Source organism: Oncorhynchus tshawytscha, linkage group LG21, assembly GCF_018296145.1.
Source record: "Oncorhynchus tshawytscha isolate Ot180627B linkage group LG21, Otsh_v2.0, whole genome shotgun sequence".
NCBI lineage: Eukaryota > Metazoa > Chordata > Actinopteri > Salmoniformes > Salmonidae > Oncorhynchus > Oncorhynchus tshawytscha.
In genome coordinates this window covers 11,164,923-11,170,922 of record NC_056449.1, presented here as the reverse complement: position 1 = coordinate 11,170,922, position 6,000 = coordinate 11,164,923, and positions in this window count along the sequence as shown.

The window sequence follows — 6,000 nt, the reverse complement described above, 5'->3', positions numbered from 1 at the left end:
AGCCGGCTCTTGTAGGTGAACGTTGGGAGCCGGCTCGCATATCAGAAGTGCCGAATCTATTCATAAAAAAATATAAAACAATCAATTATTTACATTCATATAATTAACTAATTCATTGACTAAAACGATTGCCACCGATTTCCAGCCATTTTCGATCGTGGAGGACATAGTTTTTAGAAATTATAGCAAGAGTCTAAATCCAATGTACACAATTCCAAGCAGGAAACCCCTTTCAAAATCACTTATTCCACAACTGTATGAGAGCACACAGGCTTCAGTGAGGGAAATAGTCCAAAAAGCTACTGCAGCTTGCCTTACCACTGACTGCTGGACATCAAGGGTAACCACTTCGTACCTGTCGGTTACATGTCACTTCATTGAAGATTTTGATGTCTAGCTGTCTTCTGGACTGCTTTGTGTTCAGTGACAGACACACCAGAGAACTTGGCAGAGGAACTGTTGAGAGTGGCCAGAAAATGGCAAGTAGATGGAAAAGAGGTCTGTTGTGTTAGCAACAATGCAGCTAACATAACCAAAGCCATGGACATTTTACAATTTACCCATCATCCATGTCTTGCCCACACAATCCACCTGATTGTAAGAGATGCTCTGAAGGTGAAGACCACTGTGGACAAAGTGAAAGCAGCTGTGGAGTACTTCCACAGGACCACAGTAGGTGCTGAAACACTAAAGTCTACACAAAGCCAGATGGGGATGCCTGAGCTGAAGCCTGAACAAGACTGCACTACAAGGTGGAATTCAACATGTTATATGTTAAAGCGGTTTCTTGAGTCAAAGGATGCCATCATCTCTACCCTGACCATTGTCAATGCATCTGTTGATGATCTGACCCAAGAGGAATGGGAGGTGGAGGAGGAGGTGTACAGAGTCCTGGAACCCTTTGAGCAGGTCACTGTGGAGATCAGTGGAGAGAGGTACAGTAAGCAGTTATTACTACATAATTTAATCCAGTATTATACATGTAGATGAGAATGTAGTATCAGTAGACAAACATAAACCTGAACTAATAAGTTACTGTTCTCTCTTTTCAGCTATGTGACATCCTCAAATGATACTCCTGTGTAAGGGTCTGCAGCGAATCACAGCCAGCCGCCAGAGAGAAGCAAATGTAACCACTCGACATGTGACAGACTTGATGGACACCCTATGTTCATCAATAGACAAAGTTCCACAGAATGGAATATAATCACATGCTATCAAAACCTGCTGCACTTGACCACAGGTTTAAGAAGTTAGCCTTCAGTGATGCCAGAGCGATTGATGAGGCACTTCAAAGAATAACCACCGCTGCAGGGAGGGACAGCCCCAGCAGTCCGCTGGCTCAGGCACCAGGGAAACAGGAAGAAGATCTGCAGATCTTCTGAGTTGGTGGAAGAACAAGGCCTCCGTCTACCCACGGCTTACTAAAGTCATGACAAGGACACTGCATAGTGGCCAAATCTGTTCTCTCAGAGTGTCTTCTCGAAAACAGGACCAATAATTACTGAGAGAAGAAACCGCATCAGCCCCTCGAAAGTGAGGCAGCTTGCATTTCTGAATGCAAATCTCTCATAAAAGCAAAATATGGTCAGCATTGCTGTGTGCTGCTGGTTATAGCATGGCAATAATGAACAGAGAGAAAAGAGGGACTAGTTTAATGTTTTAAGTGGGATGCTGCAGTTTGCACATAATTTTTTATTCTTTATGGTGTAATATTCTATTATGTTCAGATTGTATTCGTTTTGAATTGTTACATTTATATGCACTTTGTTTATGTACATTAAAGTTATACTTTAAATGCACATATGTAATAGCATCTTTTCTACATTTCAATTCGTGGGATGCTGCAGTTATGCACATTTATTTTTCTTAGATATGGTGCAATATTCTATTATGCTGTTCATATTGTATTCGTTTTGAATGGTTATATTTATATTCACTTTGTTTATATACATTCAAAATAAAACACTCAAAAGTACTTTAAATGCAAATGTTTAATAGCATTCTTTTTCATAACCACAGTGTATTTAAAAATGCATTGGTTTGTTAAGGTAGAGTATGATTTCATTTAATAATTTAATTAGAACTGTTTTAACACCAATCATAGTCAAACTAACGCAAACTTTCTGACTTGAAAAAATACAGAACATATATTTTTTTAAAGAACCGTTTGGGAGCCAAAAGAGCAGCTCTTTTTTTGTGAGCCAGCTCACTGAAACGAGCCGGCTCACTGAAAAGCACCGGAATACCCATCACTAGCGCCTAGTATAATTGTAATTGAACACAGAACAATCGATTGCAAACCGGTATGATTTTATTTAGCGACATGAGAGTCTGCGTTCTTCAAATAAAGTACAACTTTAAACCAGTTACTGTAACGTTTTGCAATAAAATAAAACCGTTTATGAAGGTCTAGTTGTGTCTGAGAGAGTATTGAATGAAAGTGTTACATGTTTTTGCATGTTAAGATGCGTTTTATTTTTTATTTTTTTATTTCACCTTTATTTAACCAGGTAGGCCAGGTGAGAACAAGTTCTCATTTACAACTGCAAACCTGGCCAGGATAAAGCAAAGCAGTGTGACACAAACAACAGAGTTACACATGGCAATAAATGGGCCATAGTGGCAAAATAGTTACAGTTTAGCATTAACACTGGCGTCATACATGTGCAAGTAGACATACTGGAGTGCAAAAGAGCAACAAAAAAATATATGGGGATATATACGGGGTGTGCTATTTACAGATGGGCTGTGTACAGGTGCAGTGATCGGTAAGCTGCTCTGACAGCTGATGCTTAAAGTTAGAGAGGGAGATATAAGACTCCAGCTTCAGTGATTTTTGCAATTCGTTCCAGTCATTGGCAGCAGAGAACTGGAAGGAAAGGCGGCCAAAGGAGGTGTTGGCTTTGGGGATGACCAGTGAAATATACCTGTTGGAGCGTGTGCAATGGGTGGGTGTTGCTATGGTTACCAGTGAGCTGAGATAAGGGGGGTTTTCCCTAGCAAAGACTTATAGATGACCTGGAGCCAGTGCGTTTGGCGATGAAAATGTAGCGAGGGCCAGCCTACGAGAGCATACAGGTCGCAGTGGTGGGTAGTACATGAGGCTTTGATAACAAAACGGATGGCACTGTGATAGACTACATCCAATTTGCTGAGTTGAGTGTTGGAGGCTATTTTGTAAATTATTATCGCCAAAGTCAAGGATCGGTAGGATAGTGAGTTTTCAAGGATGTTTGGCAGCATGAGTGAAGGAGGCTTTTTTGCGAAATTGGATGCCAATTCTAGATTTAACTTTGGATTGGAGATGTTTGATGTGAGTCTGGAAGGAGAGTTTATAGTCTAACCAGACACCTAGGTATTTGTAGTTGTCCACATATTCTATGTCAGAACTGTCCAGAGTAGTGATGCTAGGCGGGCTGGCGGGTGCAGGCAGCAATTGGTTGAAGAGCATGCATTTCGTTTTACTATCATTTAAGAGCAGTTGGAGGCCATGGAAGGAGAGTTGTATGGCATTGAAGCTCATTTGGAGGTTAGTTAACACAGTGTCCAAAGAAGGGCCAGAAGTATACAGAATGGTGTCGTCTGCGTAGAGGTGGAACAGAGAATCACCAGCAGCAAGAGCGACATCATTGATATATACAGAGAAAAGAGAGTCGGCCCAAGAATTGAACCCTGTCGCACCCCCATAGAGACTGCCAGGGGTTCGGATAACAGGCCCTCCGATTTGACACACTGAACTCTATCTGAGAAGTAGTTGGTGAACCAGGCGAGGCAGTCATTTTGGGCCTCAGCTAATGGTAAAGCAACTCATTGGATTCAACAAGACTTCCAGTAGCTTCTCAACCCTACACTAGGCGTTAAATTAATACACACCTTTATAGGGTTCTGTGTAGTGTTCCAACACAGCCATATCTCCATGTAACTGCACCAGTGGCGAATTTAGCATGTAAACAAAACATGTGGGATGCATGCCAGCAAAGCCACTACACAACACAACACTAAACAATACATTCATTGCACTATAATGGTGACAAACTGTTGCCCACAAACCTTACCACTGCTCCACCTGGCTTTCAGATGAGCCTTGTCTGGCAATGAAACAGTTCATTAAGCCTCATTTACTGCCTTTAAAAAAACATAGCTGATGTGGCTGACTTGCTTAAACAAATGTGGTTTCTTCTTACAATTGTGATGTACAAACTATGGCATAAGGGTACGACAAGTGGATAACCGTCAATCCGTAATTTCGTTTAAGACATTAATGAGCGAGCTAGGATGAACGTAGTCAATATAACTATTTGTTCAGCATTTACAGCGGCAGAATTCAGAACATGGACTGTTCTTACAGTGTTCTCCCTGTACACCAATTCAGAACTGTAGGATAAATAAAGGGGGCATATAAGCAGACAATGAAAGCTCTTACAATATTAGATTATTACATTTCTCAAAAACAGGTTATAGGCTACCTGTTCACCACCAAATCAGAACAATAGGTGAAATTAAGCAGGGTAAATAGACCAAATTATTAGGGTAAGGCACATGGGTTATTAACAGCTTACTACACAACATCCACTTAGAAATACTTTCTTTGCTACAGTATACATATCTCTCTGGCATATTACATAATTTATGCATTAGCATACAAGACATTTTTGGACTCACTTGAACAGGAAGGTGGAGCGGAGGTCCTTCGTGGGCAAATGTTGTCATCAAAGTCTGCCATTCTCTGGATTTATGGTGCTTTCAAGACAAATGGGAACTCGAAAAAGGTTGAATCATGATGACGTCAGTGATCTTCAGGTCGTAACTCTAGAAAGAGGGCCGAGTTCCTGATTAACAATTCCGAGTTAGAATAAAGTTCAAAATGTATTTTCTCAGTCATAGCTCGTTTTTCCCGAGTTCCCAGTTGTCTTGAACTCACTAAAGTCAGATTTTGCAGTTCCGAGTTAAGTTGTTTTGAGCGCGGCAGAAATCATGCTTCATTGACAGTATGGCCGATGTTGATTGTTTATCATTTTAAACTAGGAAAAGAGATCCTTAATCTTAGACTTGGGACTACACAGCTACTCCACTGAATAGCAGGCTAATGATTGCTTTGCAATGTGCAATGCTTACAGTTAGCAACTGATTCCATCCAAACGACTCATTGCTGAATTTGCAATTTCCAACTTGTTGTGCAATGTTTATGTCCAATGGCCGATGAGCACCGATACATTTTATCTATCATTTCTCTTCATATGACAAGGATTAAAAAGGTAGATTGTAGACTTGATTCATGATCATGACTGCTAGCTAAGATTTGGAAAATATGATGTTGACATGATTAGTCCAATCAACGATACTGTAGATATAACGTGATTTGATGTCATTTTATCTGTGGCGAATGACCTTGAGCCTTCTTGGATGGGCACTTCTAACTCTATGGCAGCAACCAAGAGGCTTTCATTTTTTAGCTCTACCCTTAAACTTGGCGGTGAAGTATTGTCCCCCTGAGTGACAGAACACTTATCCAATCACGGATTAATGCTCCGTATTTTCTGCTGGCTTGCCTCACCACCACAGAAAGCACTGAGTTAGGCTGAAACACCTGCATTTTGGAGCTCCCTTACTCAAGAAAACAAAAAAGAGACCATGTTTGTATGGGGCTTTATTAACTCAATGATATATATATATATATTTTTATACTGTTTGAAAACTGATATGTGACACGTATTAATGCCACAATAACAAGCAAAACAGGCAAGTCCCCCCCACCTCCCACCTGCACTAAATGACGGGTCGCCACTGAACAGCACTTGTTTACGGAAGACATAAGCGGCCACCTGTGCTAATTAGCTGTCTAGCATGCCGAACACGTGTGCAATCGTAACTGGGGAGGAAATGTAGTTTGTCAACTGGAGGCATACAGCGTATGGATCTGCGCAAAACTGTATCTTTATTTGAAAGATTCTTTCTCGCTGATATGAACGATAAGGGGAATATCAGCATATGTTTGGA